This window comes from Phymastichus coffea, unplaced genomic scaffold (assembly GCF_024137745.1).
Source record: "Phymastichus coffea isolate CEN01 unplaced genomic scaffold, Cenicafe_Pcof_1.1 PCOF00213, whole genome shotgun sequence".
Lineage (NCBI taxonomy): Eukaryota > Metazoa > Arthropoda > Insecta > Hymenoptera > Eulophidae > Phymastichus > Phymastichus coffea.
In genome coordinates this window covers 197-21320 of record NW_026707024.1, presented here as the reverse complement: position 1 = coordinate 21320, position 21124 = coordinate 197, and the positions used below count along the sequence as shown (strand labels likewise).

Below are 21124 nucleotides of genomic sequence, written 5' to 3'. Positions count from 1 at the left end.
AGTCGAACTGCACGCGAAATCATTAATCACGCGTGTAACGACTTCCGTACGTGCGCGCGCTCTACGATATTAATGTGTCGTGCGACGCTAATGCAATAATCGCGTGGCTGTGGCCGCCGACGTAACTGTAAAATCCGCCTGCAGACTCTCTCTTATATTCCATTGTGTTACATACGTATGATGGACTGATCTTCCTAAAGCGCCATTCTTCTTATGGGTGGTCGACGTTTGTATTTAAATTGCCAATTTTTCGCTGTACCGCCTTCGCGACGACGGCGATGATAAACTTATGTGTATAACGGCCTTTGATATCGCAACGCGCCTTTGATAAAAGCTTTATGCTGGAATCGTAAAACAACGCAAAAACGAGAAGATGCTTCTTATCGCGGATTGTTTATGTACTTTTCGAATGCAGTATCTTTGTACGTATCAGGAATTGCGGTCCCTTCGGATAAGACACCTTCTTCTTTTTCTTCGAGTTATTATCACTTGGGTCATTGCGTTTAATCACGTCACGCGGTAGCTCTTAAATCTGCTTTTTCAAAGACGCATTGGTAATTACGTGCACTGCTTAGAAATGCGAGATAAGTTCAAAAAACAGAGATCTGTGAGTTTCTTGTTACGAAACCGATCGACAGAAATCTCCCGTTTACCGAAACAAAAAATGCCGCTAATTCCCTTTTACTGCAGCGCGGAGGAGGCCCCGTGCAATTACGAAGATGTAGAGCATCGGAGTGTTTTCTCACGTGTCGGGCGGGGGGGGGGGGGCGTTTGGACGCCGCTCGTTTCACAAAAGAAAACGAGGCAGATCTCACAACGCGATACGTTCGCCACTCTCGCGTGAAAACGGTCGAACACGCGCGTCGCTACAATCGGATCGGACAAGTAGCAAGTATCAGGTGCACAGAGCACCGTTAGCGATGATTTACGCGTGAATCGGCGGACGCTTTTATAATTAGGAGTAATTCAAGTTTTCCGAAGCCACACCGCAAGCGACAATTTTCATTTTCTTTTTTTTTTTCCACGATGGATATTCTCTTACGCGGAGATAAAGGGGCAAGGTGAATTTTCTGGCTCCGAGCTTGAAAAAGAATATTTTCTTTTTGGATATGTCACGAGAAACTCGGCTTCGTACTAAATCATTCAAAGGTTTCCGCCGCGCCATTCGAAAAAAGTTCGCGCGACACGCTCTTTACCGACGAACAGAGGGACAAATACAGCCAGACTCGCGCGGCTTATTGCAAGCTTCAACGGCAGATTAACGGTGGGTGGGCGCCTTGAAAAATATGCCCGATGGCGTTCAATTAGCGCGCGCAACTTTGTTGCAAACTGGCGCTCTGGTCTTGCTACCGCGACCAGCTCGAACGATCGAGGGAAGGAAAGTCGCGCGTTCTTGTTCGAAAAAGAAAAAAGGGGGAAAACTCGTGCCCATCTCTCGAGTGAACAAGTCGAAGAGAGGTAACAAAGTCCCGCGGAGCTTTTGTCGCGCGCGCGCGCAGAGGAGTAACCCCACCACAGAGCCGCGCAGTCAACCCTCGTGCGCCGCGTTCGGTCGGTTCAGAGTCAGTCGGTCCGGCTCCGCGAGCGCGAATATACGTCGCGTTTCACAACTGCTCTGCCTCTCTCGTGAGCTGTTCGTCTCTCTCTCTCTCTCTCTCTCTCTCTCACTCTCTCTCCCCTTCTCTGGCTTTCGTTTCCTCCGGCTGAGCAGACAAGTGTCCAAGCTGTTTTGCCTCACGCTATTCTACATGCGCGAGTGCCGGAGGTCCGCCACCGCTGCAGTCGCTTATAGGGAAGACATTTACCAGACCAGATGAGTAAGGACGTTTTCCCTTCTTTTTTCTTTGTGTCTGTTTTTTTTCTTACCAATGGAGTGTGCGTGCACTGGAGAATTTGGCGGATAACAACGCCGACAGTTCAACTTTGTTCAACGAGACTCGCTTCACATTTAGAGCACTTAACTTTCAATTGGAGCGTTGATTTATGCGCGATAAGACGAAGATTGGGAGAAGCTTCATCAAGGATTTCTCAAAGATAAGTCGCTGCCGTCCTGACTCCACAGAGAGATTAATTTACTTGGCCTAATAGACAGAGAGAGAGAGAGAGAGAGAGAGAGAGAGAGAGAGAGAGAGAGAGAGAGAGAGAGAGAGAGAGAGAGAGAGAGAGAGAGAGAATAAATTAATGAAGTCAGTTATAATTTCTGTTTTGAACGATCGTTTCCATGAATATTAATAATCTTTCTTCTCCAGTACACGCACATACGCATTGCGAACGACAATAACCTTTTATTTTTCTTTATACTATCCTGCTCCGAGGCTGACACCGCTGTGATGACGTTTTCCTTCCTGTCCGTTGTTTTCTCTAGTCTCTTACCGTCTCTTTTTACGACTCTTCTGAGTGAAAATGAGCGTCGCTGAATTTTTCAGAGCCCCAACTATATTTAGTTGTCAGTTGTGCATCTCTATAATTGGACGACTCCAGAGAGAATTTTAGTATATATACATTCGGAATGCGGGAGAATCAATAAGGTCGTTCACCGAATAAAAAACATTGTCGCACGTACGATTGGCACGATTTTGCGATTGAGATTCATTGATCGGCGAAGTTACTTTTGCGCGCGGCATGACGATCTCGGTTATGAGGCGGATAGTTGTATTAGTCATGCTTTTCTACTCGTTTGACGTCTTATGACATTTGCTCAACTTTTCAAAAAGAACTTAACCATTTTGGTTCTATTACTTCTCCCGCCACCGCCGCCAAAAAAAAAAAATATATCTCACCCAGTCGCAATCTTTTGTAATAACTAAAATCTCCTCCCGCTCATCAAAATCAAATCCGGCTATACGCGTACTCTCGATTAAATTTAATCCTACCGCTCGCCTTCCCGCTCCCAGACTAAAGCTTCGTCGCTCGACGGCGGCTGGCGACAATAACATTATGTCATCGCGCGCTCCATTAGGCTTTGACGGCAAGCGCACATGCATCAACAATCGCGCGCGCGCAATGTTGCGACTGGCAGACCCATTAATCCGTACTGACCACAGCGAATAATAAAAGGGAGCGAGAGGGGACACCGCAAGAGCCTTTGGACTATGCCACTCATCGATAGACGTATATACGTAAGCATCGCCGCTCAAACTCATTTCATTGGCTCAAATAATGCGTCTCCGCACCTTCACAAGTCCAATTTCCTAAGTTTTTTTCTTCGACGCGAAAATTCTTTTTAATCCATCCAGCTTACGATAAGCGACGATGAGGCAAGTCGTTAGCGGAAGACGAATACCCCGAGCGGGCACTTTTTTACCAGGGCAAACTGATCGATTGGCGTTGAGCTTCAATACTTTTTTGCGTTGTACTTACAGCCGGGAAAATTACAAAGTAATATCCTGATGGTAAACCATTTTTCAATTTACACGATGGCGTGGCAATTAATTTGCGAGTCACTTTTTTCACAAGGGAAAAAATTGAAATTTACGCTGCAATCGTATATCCATCCATAACCAAGTGAATTTAAAGATAAGTATTTAGCTTGTATCCGAACCCTTCAATGTTTTTCTTTATTTCAATCGTACAGGAAACGCATCTCACTCTTCAGAGAATACCGTGACGCTCGTCAGCCTATTTCCACATCGGATATAAATAAAAGCACGCGCAGCGGCGCCGAATGCATATACATCGAAATCGTCAGTCTCGCGCGTATAATTTAATTAGATAGAGTGGCGTTCGAGCTTTACGTGGACGCGACTCTGTGTCTCGATGGCGTGCTCGATATAACGAGGCCGAATGAGCCGTGAAAACCAATCGCTGATGACTCTCAACGAACTCTTTCATTCATAAGAAAACTTCATTTTTTTCCCCTCCGGCAACTGAAAGTTACCGTGGCATAATCTTTGAATCTTGTTAAGAAATCTTTCGCCTGTAACAATACCTCCGAGACAAACCATGAAATTTTCATTCGAGAGAGAGTTTTGATTTTCTTGTAGCTTGCCTCCCCGGAAACTTTAAGAAACACGACAAGGCAAAGAGAGCGGAATTTAATTAACCTCGAAAATTTCTCACTTACCAGCGCACCCAACTATACTATGAAACTCCCCGCGCGGATTAAGTATACGTAATATCGCGCCGCGTTGCGTGACTTTGAAAAGCCTACGAGCGTAGCGATAATCTTCGCACAGGCTCGTTGTCCGAGTAATCAGTCGAAACGCAGTGGCAGCTGCACTGCCACATTGGCTCGATAAATTCAATGGGCACGCTACACCGACTTGCGCGCGTTTTTGCCTCGTTCACACCCGACCTCCCCTTAAAAGCTTATCAACTGGTCGCGTACAGATGCACGCGTGTGTCGGTCGCGTACAGAACGAGCTTGTTACGTTTTCATGAAGATTGCGCGCTAGTGTAGCTTGTGATCGATAGTTTGACTCGATTCAGTGGAAATCCCTTTCACTGATGGTCAGTGCGCGAAGGTTGCAAAGAATGCTGGATTCAGATGAAATTTCGTTGCTGACGGGGTAGAATGGTTATTGAATTCCCAAGCGACATTTCGATATTGGATTCAGTGAAATTATCAATTTGCTTCAGAAATCAATCGACATGCAGATGGATAAGTACGACTTTGTGTTGGATATTACATTTGACGTTTCGTATCGGAGCTTGCAATGACAATTGAAAACTTAAATATTATTTGCTTTGAACACTCGCTGGTACCGCAATATTGCTGGCACATTATTCGGATTACGCAGCGCTCACGGAGCATTTAATGGTCGATGTCAGAACGTACGCTGGAACTAAACATTTTTTGACCATGCGTTTGTGATACCCCCTCTCCCCATCCCCTAGCAACTTTACTTTCCTCGTGGGAAAATTGAAATGAAAAATCCGGGATTAATCATGGAAAGCCACAGTGTCATTGTTGATTAAATCAACCGGCGGATTGGCTGGGGGTGATGCGTAATAAACGGGGTGTCGTTAAAACGACTTGGCGAACGTCGAACGAAACTACAGAAAAAAACATTGTTGCTAGGAAATCTAAAATTTAATTAAAACGTCAGACCTACACACGTGCACGCGCAGTTTGATATAATCGAGAAGCAAATTAACGGCTTCATTAAAGGTAGCTAAAGCGAAGGTAAATCAAACGAAATCCCAAGTAGAGCGTAATTAAACGCCACGCGCACCGCGCGGGCAAGAAAACGCGTCCAGTGAATAATGAAGGTGACGCCTTTTGCTCGGAGGACCTCCTCTTCTCGCGCGCGCGCAATTGGATTTATTTTTCAATTTGCTCGCGCAAGCTTCTGTGTAGGTGGCTATGCTACCGCTCCGACTCTCGAACCGGATTGTTCCTGTTCTCGACATAAGTTGCGGGGAAAGTACTTGGTTTTGCTGGCAATTCGAATGGCTCGAGTACAAAGTTTTGATGAGTCGAGGAATAATAATTAAAGGTCTTTGAATGCTGTTGCGAGCATCACTCGGATTCCTCTCAATATCACAGTGCGCCCCGAACTCGGGAAAAGGAAATCCGCGACAAACCGAAGCATCGCTTCAATTGACTGTCTCGTCAGGTCGATTGAACTGCAGCTGTCATGGAACAATTCTGCCCCCCCCCCCCGCCCGCCCGCCGTTACCATAACTCACGCGAATTGCAACGTTTATTCGACCCTGTAACAGGAAAACTTTTGTTGGAATCGATGCGATGCCTTTCCATCTCGATAACCATGTTGCCAGCGCATAAATATTCGGCTAGAGGATAGCTGCTACGACGAGCGCATAAGTAATATATCCGAAAATCCCGCGTGCCTATAATAACGATCTCATAAATTTCAAGCGCCTCTAGTTCACCACCCCGGCCATCGTCACCTTCGGCTCGTAAAACGCGAGCACGCTCCCGGCGAAATTGATTGCGCGCGTGTTACTTTATTATCGTCCATCGTATGTATATGCGCGGCAGCGCGGCGGGAGAAAAAAAGTATCCTGCGACACGCCTTTGTGTCAGCGCGTGCGGACAAAAGAACTTTCTGCTTGCGATTTTCATCACCCGAAAATGCCAAAATTTTCCGGTATATACATTTTTTTTTCAAACGGTGGTATTATTTATGATTCTTTATTTGTTTTAATCGGTGCAGCGCTCGTGCTGCTATAAGTAAGTCGAACATTCACGTTATGTATTGAAAATAAAACAATGACCTTTATGATTCTGAACAAACAAGTCACTCCGTCTGTTAAAAATTTGTGTAAACTTCTTTGAAAAGGTTTTGCGTTAGTGACAATATAATCGCCAAAAAAATCCAGATTCTTAGCTTTATACAAACTCAGAGACTTGTTTTTATGTTAGCATAGCAGCAATCCCGTAGCATATCGAAAATTGAAATTTTTGCATAACGCACTCGACTGTGTCGAAAATGTCGAAAGCACAAAGGGCTTTTGGAAATACATAAACAATAATGTTCACAACGCGTGCACGCACGATAAATCAAGCAGCGATTTCAAAGTTGAAAGCATGGATATTCGCATACTCCCATCGTATCGACGCAGTTGAGTTGACTTACGCTGAAATGACATTGCAGTAGCCCCCCAAAAAAGACTGGCTGTGTAACCGATACTGGTCCGAACGACACAATCGCGACAAGATTAGTCGCTCGTTACCAGTACCGAACAAACTATTTACGGCTTGCTCCGCGAGCTTTTAATCCTTTGCCCGTCGCGTCCGTGTGCACTTGCCCGGGAAGAAATACGCAGGCCCGTTTCAAATTTTTCAATGGCATTTAACGAGCCGTGACGCTTAAATCACCGAAGTAAATTAAATGAAACAAAAAGAATCGTTTCAACTTCGATGGTAATTAGACCAAGCAGGCGTGCACTAACGATTAAGGTTATTTCTATTTTTCTCCGCTGCCTCTAATTTTCGTGCACTCTCGTGTTTTTCCTCACTCTAAAGGGGAGGTGTGGTGGGTGGCTACCGCGACGAGTCATTAAAAAACGGGTCAATTGGCGCGCGACTTGGACGCGCTTAATTATCAGGCTCAAAGGCGAACTTTACGTTTTAAGGTGTTTTAATCATAACGAAAACTTGCAGGAAGGAATATAAAGCCAAAGAGACACTTATTATGCCTTGTTCTAATTATACTGACAAAGGGACTAGAATTCTGATGGATTATTATCAACGACCAACCGGTTAAAGACGATACTTGCAGCCTATCTCTCCAATTTTACATTTAAAGCAGAGGAAAAACCGAGTATTGTAACAATGCTTTAGCATTGTACCAATACTACTGAAAAAAATGTCAGCAGTAATTGTTCCGTTTCTGGAAAAAAAAGTAGCTATACAAAGACAACTTTTGTAACATTTTTAAATTCATCCTGAAGGTTTTTTTTTACTTTTTAATGTAAATTCATTAGCCGGAACATCCTGTCTTTCCTTCATTTCTGGTGGAAGAAAAAAACTGGGGCTGACATTGTTTCCAGCCGAAAAATACGCGTAGCATTAAGGCTCTTTTACCGAAAAAAACTCTTGTGTGCATTTTATTCGACTTTTTTAATGCAATTTTTTCTTTCGTCCATGAAAGCATTGTAGAAAAAATAATATTCTAACGACGCGTAGTAGGTCATTAGCTTCAAAGTAGAAATAGGCCCGTCGTACTATTATCGAAAAATTATGACTCGTGCAGAAACGAAAAAGAAAAACAAAATTGATCGTTGTATAGTCAACGAAGAAAAAGTTAGTTTCGGTCACAAAATTACCAGGAAGCACTGCTGCTGTTATTGCTCTTTTTTTTGTTTTTTACCCGGTAGCTTCTTTTTTTCCTTTTTTCTCTGTCTGTTTGTAAGCGCGAAGAAAAATAGGTTAATTAAGTGCGTTTCTTGCGCTAGTTTTTTTGCATCGGACTTCCATTTTTTTCAACTTTTGTTCTTCAAACAGAACTCAACTGTCCGTCCATCAATCAGACACGCGAGGAGAAAAATTATTCGCCAACCGAGCTGATTTCCTACTTTTTTTCGTATTCGTGAAAAATATATGATAGCTGGAAAGATCACTGAGTTTTGCTACGTCGAAAGAGTCTTTATGATAAAACCTTTTGTAATTGCTGATAAGTCAAATGGTCTAATGATTTGATTGGAAGGCAAATTTTTGGAAAATGGATATTGGAAAATTGATAGGTACGCATACACATATTAATAAGTTAACTAGTCCTCCTTTCACGTATAGAAGCTATCAAATCGTTCATTAATGGAAAGTAAATTTGCTATCCAATATAGTTTAGTGCTCTGTTTGCGCAGACTAATTAAGCGCAATATTCTCGTATGACGTTTATATTCAACCGGAACAAAGAACGAATATTACGAGTACATATTTTGTATTTACGAATGAGATCAATTGACGTGACTACTACGCACGATTACACGCACATACGCTTCCATCGACGTAATAACGCTTCTATTATTTTCCTTTAATTCATTTATCGGTTCACCGTCGACGTAACAATTATTATCAAATTGAGGGTGATGACGGCTAATAACAATTTCCAGCATTGACAAGGAAAATCTCGCAGCAAAAGAATATAAAAAATAAAACAGCCACGCTGAAAATTATCGCGACTCTACGTGCAGACATAAAACTGAAAAAAGGGGTATTAACGTGTCACAAGCACGGACAATACCATCAATATCATTCGATACAAAAGCGAGAGAGAGAGAGAGAGAGAGAGAGAAGCTTTGGTTGCTCGCGCACTACGCTGCTGCCTTGAGCACATTAATCACAATCAATGCTATATAGCAATAATAATCAGCTCGGGAGTATACGAAAACCATGACCATAAATAACGTTACGGGCTTTTCGCGCGCCGCGCCAATGATCAGCTGCCGTCGCCACTGCTCCTCGCAATTAAAGCCTCTGGGTATCGACGATTCTCTTTTTGTACTGTCGACCTTCGACATCGAAAGCATTTTTACGAGCTTGCTGCTGCTGCTGCTGCTGCTGCTGCAGCTATCGAGGAAATGAGACTTTTATAAGGAATCAATGGGATCTTTCTGCCTGTATGCGTGTGTCGCGGCCACAGGTTTCATAGGTGACGGAAGCGGCGAATATATTTACATTATTTTACGACTTGTCCGTCAAGCACGCATAAGTGTTTTCGTCGCAGAAGGAATATACATAGAAAAGCGGTGTTCGCCAAACGAGCATCGATCACTCAAAGGTGTGTAGCAATATTCCGACCGTCGCGTGGACAAGCAGTTGGTCACTTGAGTAAGCACTGATAGCGCGCTCCGATTTCTCACGAGGTCCGTTATACAGTACGCAGCGGCGCGGTCTTTTGTCGTCGATTCGACCAATTGGTGCGAGCCGGTATGGAGTAACGTCACTTTTTGCGTTCGCCTCCTCGCCTCGCGCTCGAATTTATAAATAAACGCTCGATTGTGGTCGCGCGCGCAAGTCTGACGAGCCGTCGGCTCGCACAAAGCAAGCGCGCGCAACTTTGCATTCGATAAATAACGATAAGGCTCGAGGCGACCACGTCGTCGGCGCGCTCCGCTACAATGCGAAGCGGCGAACAACTCGTCGGCAACCCAGCCAATAACTGAACAATGCAAACGTGCTCACGCAGGCGGCAACGAAGGAGCGTCGGATAAGCAACTTTTGCTCGCGAGCGAACGCCGACGCGTGCATGCAAGCGTCTCGGTCGTAATGGGATTGCCGCGCTCGCGCGGAACATGTGTTGCGCGACGATGGAACAAAAAAACAAGACAGGTAGAATCTAATAAGAGCAACTGGACGTCTGATTACTTGCCGATGACCGCGGAAATCGAGTTGTTGCTGCGGCGATCACGAACGTCACCAGATCCTATATCTCTCCTTTTTCTACACTGCTCGACCAATTTTTGCGAGGATTTACGTCTTCGGGTTATTGTAATCGTTAAAAGATAAATAATACTGTGTTGCGTTAAAAGAGACATTTTTTACCAAACATTACATTGCAAGGAAGCGATGAGACTATTCTGCTGAGATCCCTGTGGACAAACGTGTGGTTGTAAACGCGCATATCAGGTATCAATTTCAGTTTCAAAAATGAAAGAATCATTTTTCATAATCTATAGACGAACTTATAGAGATAGAACTAATTTATTACTTGGAAATTTGATGTTTTATCTTCCACCTATCGACAATATTATCACGCCCATAAAAGAAAACCAAATTAACCAAATCAACGATAAATTCAAAAAACCACTGTACTATTAATTTTTCTAGAGACTCTGACGAAATCATTAGTTATTTTATAATATTTTCAAGTAAAGAAAAAAGTAGTTTCGAAGCATACGCCACAAAGATCGTCCTCAATACATATTACACACACCTTCAATAGCACGCAGAGAAAAATTTCAATTACTTACGCCGAGTGCAAAAGTACGCCAGTGTGTAAAGCCGACGAAAAATCACTAAATTCAAGCCCAACTCATCAAGACTTCAAAGTTCATACAAAAAAAGAATTTCATCCCAGAGAAGATGTTTTAAAAAAAGGCGTATATAGACTACGGTTGCTCCTCGTGTTGACGAACGGCGCGCGTTGCGTCCTTGGGGGGTTAAAGCGGCAAAAAGTACACTGAGAGAAAAATTGAAAAAAGGTGACGCCAAAAGCTTCAAAGATCCGCGGGGATGACGCTGCGACGAGGACGCGAGCGGCTTTTCAGGGTCAACCATCTCGCCACAATTTTCCGACGATATTTTCGTGCATACTCGACTCTATTATGTCGTCGTCGTTTACGTAATTGGGAGGCCGTGGAAAACAAGTTGTCGGAGTAACTCCAATGTTACATTGAATTTTCGGTAGCTTTTAAGCTCGCCTTTCGGCTACCATCGTCGAAATTTAAAAGACGACAGATAAAGTCGCGAGATTCTAACGGTAACCATAATCACCTCGCGACACAGCGAAGGCACTAACAGAGAGGAGGTCGCAGGGGCTTGTCGGAGTCTGAATAATTATATACGAATATGTGTCACATATGAAAAATTTGAAAAATAACCCAGCTGTAAAGATTGCAATCGAAGTACTCTGGCGTTTTGCGAAATGGTTATATCCATCAATCGAAGCGAAAAAAGCTTGTCGGTGAGAGATAGAAAAATTGGAAAATAGTATTTTCGCAGAAGCCAGCACGGAAGAAACACTGATCCAGCAATCGAATGGCATTATTACCCAACGACGAGAGAGATAGGACATCGGAATTGAATTTCGCGATATATAACGAGGATACGTATTTGCGCTCTGACGTATGACATCTCTCTCTCTCTCTCTCTCTCTCTCTCTCTCTCTCTCTCTCTCTCTCTCGCGGCAGCGGCGGCAAAAATGAATCCGCTGTAAATCGCCTCGCGTTACAAATTTAAAATCAATACCTATACTTGTATTTGATCTCGTGTATACCTACACGCGTGCTTTGAGCGTTATTTAAATTTCAAATTATGCCGTGTACGCCACTGGCTTGCTGACAAACGACGAGCTAATAAACATTGAGTTGGTTCTTTTGCCGAAACGAAATCCTCCGTGCCTCTTTTTTGCTCCGGAATTTGTTGTTTTTGAGAGAAAAAGTTTAGTGTGACGTTTTTTTATAAACCCGTAAAAAATTTTGGACACCCTGTTTTTTGGTGTGAGTTAAGAATCTTATAGTTCTTTGCATTTTTTTCACCCTGGTTGGAATTATTTTCAAAAGCTTCCGCACTAAGAGTTTCGAGGTAAGCTTGAAAAAAGCTTACAGATTTTTTACGTCAATTTGAATAATTTATAGTCCTAACTACTCTCGACTATATATACATACATCCGTAAGTTCAATAATTGTGTAAACATTGCCCCTAAAAACAAAATTTCTCGTTTTTTTTGAAAACCGTTTGCTCTTTACCCTCCCATGTTTTAGTAGCTCGTTAACTGCTTCCCACCTTGTCCTGTAGTTATGTGGAATGTTAATAGTCTCAGATGAATTTAGGACAGAGCAGTTTGTACATCAGGGGTAAGTTTACGCCTTTTGCGCGCTGAACATTCAATTTTCTTTTCCTAGAAAAAAATCAGGTCGCTCGCGGCATTCGATTTCTTGGATTTTCTCTCATCGCCATTAGGAGCCGATAAGGCCACTTCTTTGATAAATCGTCGCAGCTCCTCTGAGCGCTCACGCGACTCTTCGTCGCCACTTCGCAAATGTCTCGAGAGTGCGCCTCTGAATTAAGTGCGCCAAAAGTACCTCCGCTCGCTATTCCCGATTAATAAAATGGAATTGCTCGTCGCGAAGAGTCGCTGAATGAATTTGAAGTGGACGACCATCGAGCGAGAGAACCAAAGTCATTGTTGAAATGCTCGGCGGCGAAGTCAGCATTGACCTATGTTACATCGTTTTTCGCGGCAATCTTTCTCCCTTCGTGCGCATAATCCGTTGGAAGTTGGCTCGATTCACGATATCCTTAGACAGCGCGCTCGCCAAGTCGAAGCCGAAGAATGCATTATGCAGAACGTCGCTTTTATGTACGGAGAGCCTTTAATATTTTCACCCGGCTCTGCATATAACACAATGCACGCGCAGCGGCTCGATGATTGATTGCACGCCTGTTGTGCATTAACATATTCGCGCGAGCTCTACATATCCTTCGGCGGGTCGTCCATCAATGACTCGCCGCCGCGGCTCTAATCGAAAGAAAATAAGATAGCCCGTCGACGCGCCCGTACGTGCCCTTACTTTCTTTTTCGGTTCGTAAATAAAACGCGCGACAATGTCTCGGCTGCTTAGCGCTGACTTTTATTGGACGACGTCGTCTGCCCTCTCCGAAATGAGATTTTCTCCCCTCGGCCACGTCGTGCATTGAAAAAAGGCTGGCCGCTTCGCGCGTCAAAGCCGGTAATTATCCTAAGCGGCAATTCGCAGCTTGGAATATTCAATGAAGAAATTACATTGACAGAGAAGGCGCGACGTTAAAATATAAATGAGAAATGGAATAGGGCGCGATATCAGCGCTGCGGTTTCCCGCTCGGCGAGTCGGAAAATTAGCTGGCCCGCGCGATATAATTGCATCTTTGCGGTGCGGCGATCGAGTCCGCTTTCTCCGGCCGTTCGATTGTTAAGTTTTTCGGCGAGCGCGCGAAAGGAAAGTGCTTTACTGCTCGGAGTGCCGGCGGAGACTCGATTGAATTGCCGAAGACGACGACGACGAGGCTATAAACTGCGCGAAGCGCTGCACTTCGCGAGTACTTAATGGACAAGCAGTTCGCAACTGTTAGGCAAATTCCTGCGAGTTACACTCGATGGCAAAAGCTTTTTTAATTAAAAAAGAAGCGAACTTGCTTTTCCTCTCTCTCTCTCTCTCTCTCTCTCTCTCTCTCTCTCTCTCTCTCTCTCTCTCTCTCTCTCTCTCTCTCTCTCTCTCTCTCTCTCTCTCTCTCTCTCTCTCTCTCTCCCTCCCTCTTCTTTATTCAGATCGGGAATTCACAGAGAGGATTTAATTGCACGTTGGCGTTAAAAGCTTCTCCGTTATTATATCGAATATTCATTAATTCTTTATTTTTCTCTCTTTCGCACATCAAAACACTCCATTAAGTAACGCGACGCTGTTTACTCGCTCGCGGGCTAAAAGTTTTGCCGCGCGTACGTACATCGCTGTGACTTGGCTATTGTCGCGACTTCGTAGTCGTCGATTTATGAAAAACGCGACAAAGAGAATATTCGCGACACGTTTTTTTTACTACTAAAGTTTTTATGAATCCGATCGGGGAATCGATAAAAACACTATTGCCCACCGGATGCAGAAATGAAATTGGCGTTGGCGGATAAGCGGACTAACTGCACGAACCATTTCATTTATTATTCGCTCCACATTGAGCATCGACTCGGTCCGTTATCACGTTCGTTTTATACAATGGCGAATGAAAAAGAAGTTTGCCTCGAAACTTGACTTTGAAGCAACGCGCAATCGCTAAATAATAATTGCTATAAAGCCGGGAATCGAGAGCAATCCGCAAACCGATAGAAGAGCGATCGAAGCGAGCGAATCCCGCAATTTGCACTGTTAATAGATCGCACTCGAACGCGCGCCCTTACGGCCGTCGGCAATTGTACATCCCGCCAAGCGAGCGCGCGCGCGGATCGGGCGATTTTTGTTTCCGATAGCGGGAGCGCGCGTGTGCCGCGTAAACATAATTAAACAGGCAAAATGGTCGCCGGCACCGAACGACCTCGGATCGGGAACAACATTTGTTTTGGGGGCTCTAGCGCTGTTTGCTCGCCTCGCGGCAAATGCCGACTGCGCCCGCGTTATTTACGACTGAAAAGCGCGCATGCGAGGGCCCTCCCCGCGCGTACCTTTCCAACTTCGCCCGTTATTATTTTTTCTCGCCCACGGCTACGTGCCGCCGCGCTTTCGGGAGAGGCGCTTGATAATAGGTCCCCGACTGCAGCATTGCAACGGAGTGCGTGTCCTCTGGCCGCGCTCAAAGTGGAAAGCACAGGCGCCTGAAGAAGCGTAACGCGCTGGCGAGTGGTGTGTGGTTTCTTTCGCGTCGCTCGCCGCGGACAAGTGAATCCGAAGCGGGTGTAGTATCGTCCGCGCTCGACAGCTACACATTGTACGTATGGCTTCGAGCGATTATAATACGTCATTGCGCGTCTAATAAGTCGCACAATTCTCTCTTCCTCCTATTCTCGTTTCTATTGCGTCGCATGGAATTTCACATATAATCGAACCATTTATTAATATTTACCTTTTTTCGAATGAAATTGCTCTTCCATATTTTTATCTCTAGTATAAAATGTTGCTCTTGTTTCATTTTTTTTCAATCTGTTTATTATTTTTTCAACTGAAAATTGTTCTTTTTTCTCTCGATATTTACGTCAAGTCAAGTAAATCACTCTACGATAAATTTCGTCGTCGGACTGCAATACGCTAAAAAATTACATATTTTCCAATAAATTTTCTGTCTACTGCCTTTCGATGTATTTTAACATTCATCACTCACCGTTGTCGTTTCGATGGAGCAGAGTCGAATCGAGCGCTCTATTCAAATAATATTCAGCATCAATACATCAAGTCTCGATACAACTCTGCTCAAAATACTCTGATCCTTGCTGCATTTTTCTGTGGGCAAGATCTCTATCCCGAATACATAGCTCTGTGTCTTACCCTTTCTACGTACTTTTTTCTCAAATCCTACATCATCATTCCCTTTTATCTTCAAGTGAAACGTGCATTGCAACGAAATTGCCACGCAAAAATAAAACGTAAATCTCTTTTTCGCTGAAGTGCGCTGAAGCCGCAATTTCGTTACAAAACCACGCAATCAGCTGCGAAAAAGGAGACGTTCATCACAGCGGTAGCGTCGGCAGCTACAGCATATTACACTCTTCTGAGCTCGCTCAAACGCAGAAAAATAAAAGAAAAACAAAAAAAATCTCTCGAGCGCAGACAGCTGATCAATCAGGGTGAGAGATGCTAGCGTGCGTGTACCCGGCCGAAAGTTTCAAGTCGAGAATGGTGACGCTGCGGCTGAGGCAGCATTCACGGCCATCCAAGAGACGTAGCGCCAAAATCGTCTCCGTCAAGGAGAGAATCGACCACAGAGCCGAGCAGACCGTTGTTAATAACAATGAGGTGAGTGCGACGCAGTCGATGCATGCGAGGACAACGACTAGCGCGATCCCTCGAAATCAGTGTTGCACGTCGCATGTGAATGTGTCCGTGGAGATGGTCCTTTCCCAGGGAAGGAAAGTTTATCGCCTATCCCCCTTAGACAGATCCGTGTCGGCTATTCGAGAAAACTCGCGTCTTCTACGCCCGCGAACAACTGAAAAGAGGTGCCCGGTTTTCGGCCGGTCAACAAATCGATGCGGGCCTTTATTATTCGTCGTAAGTCGCGAACGACCGGATGACGAAAAAAACAATTCTCGCTTCACTATCGTGCGTGCTCTACGTTAAAAACGAGAAAGAGAACAGTCGTATCAACTTGCTCGCGCGTGAGTTTGCTCTGCGTAAATAACGGGCTGTAATGTGCTCCAGCAAACGCGAGATGAAAATTATTTGGTCCTTTGTTGCACTTTTTATTTTCGGCGCATTTTTACGCGACAATGGGAATCGAGGTCGTTTTGAATTTTCTGACGGAATGAAAACAAAAATTTCTCATCGTAGGACGTGGCAATTTGAATTTTTCATGCCTGAAAATAGTGGCGCTCGCGAAATCAACTGGTCCGCGCGATTTCGAACTTTAGATTTTGTCCAAGATCCCGCGGTGTAACGTCAACTCATCGCTTGTAAATATCGGGTCTAACGATCCTCGGTGCCGTTGTGGCTACAAATCAAACAAGGACGAAAATAAGTCGGACACTCTAGCTCGCTCTTGCGGATGAATCCCGACTCTTTATCGAGTTTTCTGTCTCCAAATCGAAGAGCTCATGTAATTAAGTCGCGAAAAGCGATAGCTATCTCAAATATTTGGGCGTTTCAAAAATACATAATTTTCGGTAGGTTACTTAATGTCTAGTTGCACGATTCCGTGGCAGTGTCGATTAGACTTCGATCCCGAATACCATGGGTTTTATGAGCATGCCATGATATTGCTGAGGGGTAGATTTTAATTGTTTAGTAGTGTTGTTAATTATAAAAGAACGGACCGTTAAAGAGTAAACGGAACACTTCGATAGAAGCTATTCGGAACAATATAAAAAACAGAGTGAAAGAGTCAAAGTAGACCGAACGACGGCTTTTGCTCTCAAAGAACATACTGAAAAACCGTCAATCGACGAACTTTAACACATTCCGTCGTCAACCAACAACGAGTACCGATCAAAAATTCGTTAAACGTAAGCTCGCTCCTCGCCACCACAGACGAAAGCGAAAGTCCATCGCCGCCTCGTACCTCGACACGCACCCGATGAATTCAGCTTCGTCGCCGTCGTCGACGGCGACGGAATTAGGCGTCGTTAAAGCTCACGGACGCGAGTGTCGTGATTTACAGCCGACTTTAAAGGCGAAATATTTACGAAGAGATACGGCGGTCAGCCTCGGATGACACGGGAGCAGCAGCAGCACCTGTCTCGATCGTAAAAGCTCGCGGCACCGCGCGGTTGTTAGTCGCGCGACGAGTACAAGAATCGTAAAGGGGAATTCGGCGCTCGAAGCTTGTGATTTACATTTACAAATTGCCCTGCCCCGTACGTCGCCGAGGGATGGCACGTCGAACTTGGTGGCGAGGGCACCACCATCGTCGCCTCAACAAATCATATATTCCGACCAGTTCGCCGATAATCGTGACGAGGTCCAGTCGCTGACGCATAGGCGCACGTTCGGCAATTCTCGCGCGTCCTCACCTTTTTGTTTCTCTTTTTCTCCGCAGAAAATGAGGGACGAGGAGGAGGATAAATGTTTCGAGGTGTAAGTTATGGCTGCTATGCGGGAAAACAGAGCCGCTGCCTCGCACAGTTAAGTAGGTGTAGTTGGCAGAAGCTCGGTTCCTCCTCTCGTTTTTACGGCTAAGGAAGAGATTATTTTTTGCCCACTCGGTGAGAAAAAAAAAGGAGCGCACTTCTCAAAAAGAGCGGAAACTCGAGAGAGGAAGTTATGAAGCTGGCTTTTAGTAAAGTCGAAAATTCCGTTGATTAAAAATACGGATTCTGCGAAAGCAGATGAAAGTTTGTAAAGAAAGAGCGCGCGCGAAAAAGTAGTCCGGGTGTACACTCGGCTCTTTGTCTTGCACAAACAAGCCTTTGAATGATAAAAAGGGAAAGGTCGCTCGTACATAACATAATACCCCGCTTCAGCAGCGATCATCACAGTCGTCGTCGTCCTCATCATCATCATCGTCGTCGTCATCATCGCCATCATCGTAATCATCGTCATCATCAGGGTAAATTGACGCGAGGCTCTGTACGCGCGAGTGTGTCGTCGTCGAATTCCTGAGGTTTGTGAAACTCGATCGGAACGACGACAAAAAGGACGGACGTACCACGAGCAACTGGCTCTGGCGGCGATCAATTTTCGAAGAACCGCAAAAAGCGAAACAAAAATGCAAAGCCGATGATTGATTAGACCAAGGTCGACCTCGGACCAAAGACTTGATTGACAGTTCGAGTGTGGGATAATTGTCTCTCTGCTTGATTTATTTTCACGAGAATGGCGCTTTTTAATTGATCAGTGAAGTTCTTTGTGCGGGCTGGTTGTCTCCGCGGTACTCGTTCCCGACGATCACGTTTGTATGTACGGGCAATCTGCTCAGAGGTCTTTTTTAACGATCGCGTCGCTTCTGTGTTTTTCGCTTTCTGCTTGAAACGAAAGTTTTTTCTTTTCGGATCAATGATAATTTCGATATCGCTATACAAAAGAAAGCAAGATTATCAATTGCGTTTTTAAGGAAAATAAAGAAAAGTCAAAGCAAACTTAACTTGATTTTTTCTCTTTAAAGCATGTTTAGATGAAAAATAGCTTGAACGTATTCTAAAGGAGAGCGAAGCAAAGAACTATGATTGCGAGTTGCACCAGCGACATCCTCCTAACGTCACATTAAATAACCTCTTATTTAACTTTAAATACAAACCTAAGCTTATGAAATCAGAAAATACTTTTTTTATGACTTATGAATTGAATTTTGATGATAGATTATCGCTCAAAAAAAAAGAAGCGTATGCATGAAATGTGAAACAAATGCGATGATCGAATTTGCCCTTCAACGTCGTCTCTGAATCCAACGAAATCCAATCAGAGCCGGAACTGGAATTAACGATATAAAGCAACCATGACAACGACACACGCGATCGCGTGTAATGCAATCGCCGCCGGGATAGGAAATAAAGTTAACAACCGAACATGTGATTAGCGTTCGAAATTAATCGTCTTAGCGCGCGCAGCTGAAACGCACAAACAATTGTCCCCCTTGGTCGGTAATCGTCGTTCTTCGGCCATTCAGGCGGACGAATTTACAAAACCGCGCACTAAATGAAAATCCGAGGTCTGCTGCCGCCGGCAATTCATTAGCGGCAGTCCGCTTATTTATCTAGCCTTCCGTGTCGCACTGCGCGCGAGCCGCATTATTTACGCGCCGCAAAACCGGAATGAGCGGGTCCGCGCGTGGGCGTGCACGCGCGCGCGTTCGTGCTTTGTTCGTCGACGTTGGTATGCCGAGCTTTTTTTCCCCCCGCCGCTTTCCAAAGGTGGGCTTCCCGTAAAAGTCACGCGATACGAGCAAGCGAGCGCGCGAGCTTTTGTCTCGAGACTCGTGGCAGACGCTCAAAACCACCAAGATTCGCCGTTGACAATCGTCCGCCGAGATTTATGGCCAATTCAAGGATTTTTATCGCGGCAATTTACGAGCGACGGTGGAATGCCCGCTGACGAATTATATGCGAGCCAATCATCGTGGAAAAGTATATGCTCATGAATAAGCGATGCGCGCGTGCTCAATTCAATTCGTTCCATTTGCGAAGAATTGCTGAATTGATTTCAAGTGCATTCGTCGAAAATTCGTGTTATTTTAAAAATTTCAGTACGTTTTCAAATCGGATTGCGATGTAATTTGGGAAATCGAAATTCATCGATGATGCAACTTGAATTGGCATGTTTCGCTCGAAATGTGCAGGCAGAGTTTTATCAGTCGGGATATTGCGTACTGGATGATAGCTCACTTCGAGAGCTGTCGTACGAGAAATGTAACGGGAGACGACTAATACAAAAGCATTTGCCCTAAACAGCAAATCATGGTAAAGATCAAGTCATCAATTGGAAAGGATCCACTCTGCAGGTATTTAATCGGCACGAGGTATAAGGCAACCCAACCCTCTCTCCGCCCTAGCACTCGGCAAATTACTGGTCGACTTGTCGGGTACGCAGCAGCCGCGAGCTTTTACGCTTGGGAAAGCATGTAGCGGCCAACTTTCCGGTGGCTGGCGAAACACAGCTTCGTAAAAGGGCACATAAGCGCGCTGCTGTTCGCTTTTGAGGCTCCAAAACTTTCTGATTAGTTACGTCGATATGCGGATGGCGAATAATTTCACGCTGCATACCTGGACCCTCGTCGAGCTTCGATTGCGCTATTTGATTGTTGTATCGATTTGCTACTCGGTCACACCCTTCGCTTGCTACCTGTGCTCCCGTGCGGACACTTCGGTAGAGCACGACTCGGACTTTAATTTCCGTCGAATGCGCAGCGAGGGGACCTTTGGTTAGCGCTACGCGCGAGAGTAAAGAATGACGCGTAGCTTAAGACGGCTCCCGGAGAATGCAGCCGCTGTCGCCATCCTTGACTTTGCCGGGAGGAAGCTTGATATCATTGACGATTATTTTGCAGTTACCAGTGGGCGGGGGCGGGTGCCGTGCTGGTGCTCAGCGAACTTGAAAGCATGGCGTCGCGCCAGCAGCGGGAGATCGCCCAGCAACGCCGACTCCTCGAGCAGCGAGAGGCTCGGCTCGCCGTCCTTCGCGGAGCTCAGGTAAGCACCAGACTTTTTCTCGTCTCGCTCGGTCTCCCCCTTTCCGCCTCAACGATATCGGATGACTCGTCGAACCAGTGAATTTTTCCTATGGTTTAACCGGAAATTACCGAGAGTGAAACGATTGTCACCGAAATGATCGCCTGGGTTTACTTCAACTCCAGAGTTTCCAAGCGGGCACTTGCTTCTGATATTTGTGCTTATTTATTACGATTTCTCCCTTTGATTTGATGAATTTTTTGAAAATTCCCATGTAAAATTAAAGGATCTCTCTTTCTAATAGAAATGGAAATTGTAACGAGTTTTTAAACAATGAATCTATCAAGTCGGCGCGTAAGTCCAGAATATGTCAGAATGATTGAGTGGCATTTTCTTCCGGGCGGTATATTCCTCGTTAAAATTTCAAACCCATCGATAAAGCAGCAGAAAACTTGCAATAAATTATCGTTAGTTGAAGCTTCCGGAGTAGCATTATTAATTCTGAAATCGATCAACGCTAAGCTTCGAGCATCAGTCAACTTCGCGTCCTCTCTCTCTCTCCTCTCTCTCCTCTCGTCTCTCTCTCTCTCTCTCCTCTCTCTCTCTCCTCTCTCTCTCCTCTCTCTCACTCTCTCTCTCTCCTCTCTCTCTCTCTCTCTCTCTCTCTCTCTCTCGTAATTAACTCTCTCTCTCTGAAGAGAACCTAAAATTTCGTTAA

The 21124-nt window shown here is 44.9% G+C and overlaps 1 long non-coding RNA gene across 1 annotated transcript; it reads left to right on the top strand.

Annotated features, from left to right (window-relative positions):
- The first annotated feature begins 1586 nt into the window (after positions 1-1586).
- On the top strand, positions 1587-20422 carry LOC131674140 (uncharacterized). Its single transcript, XR_009302783.1, has 3 exons — positions 1587-1817; positions 15419-15604; positions 20286-20422. It is a non-coding gene; the product is annotated as an uncharacterized LOC131674140 (long non-coding RNA).
- Positions 20423-21124: the final 702 nt, after the last annotated feature.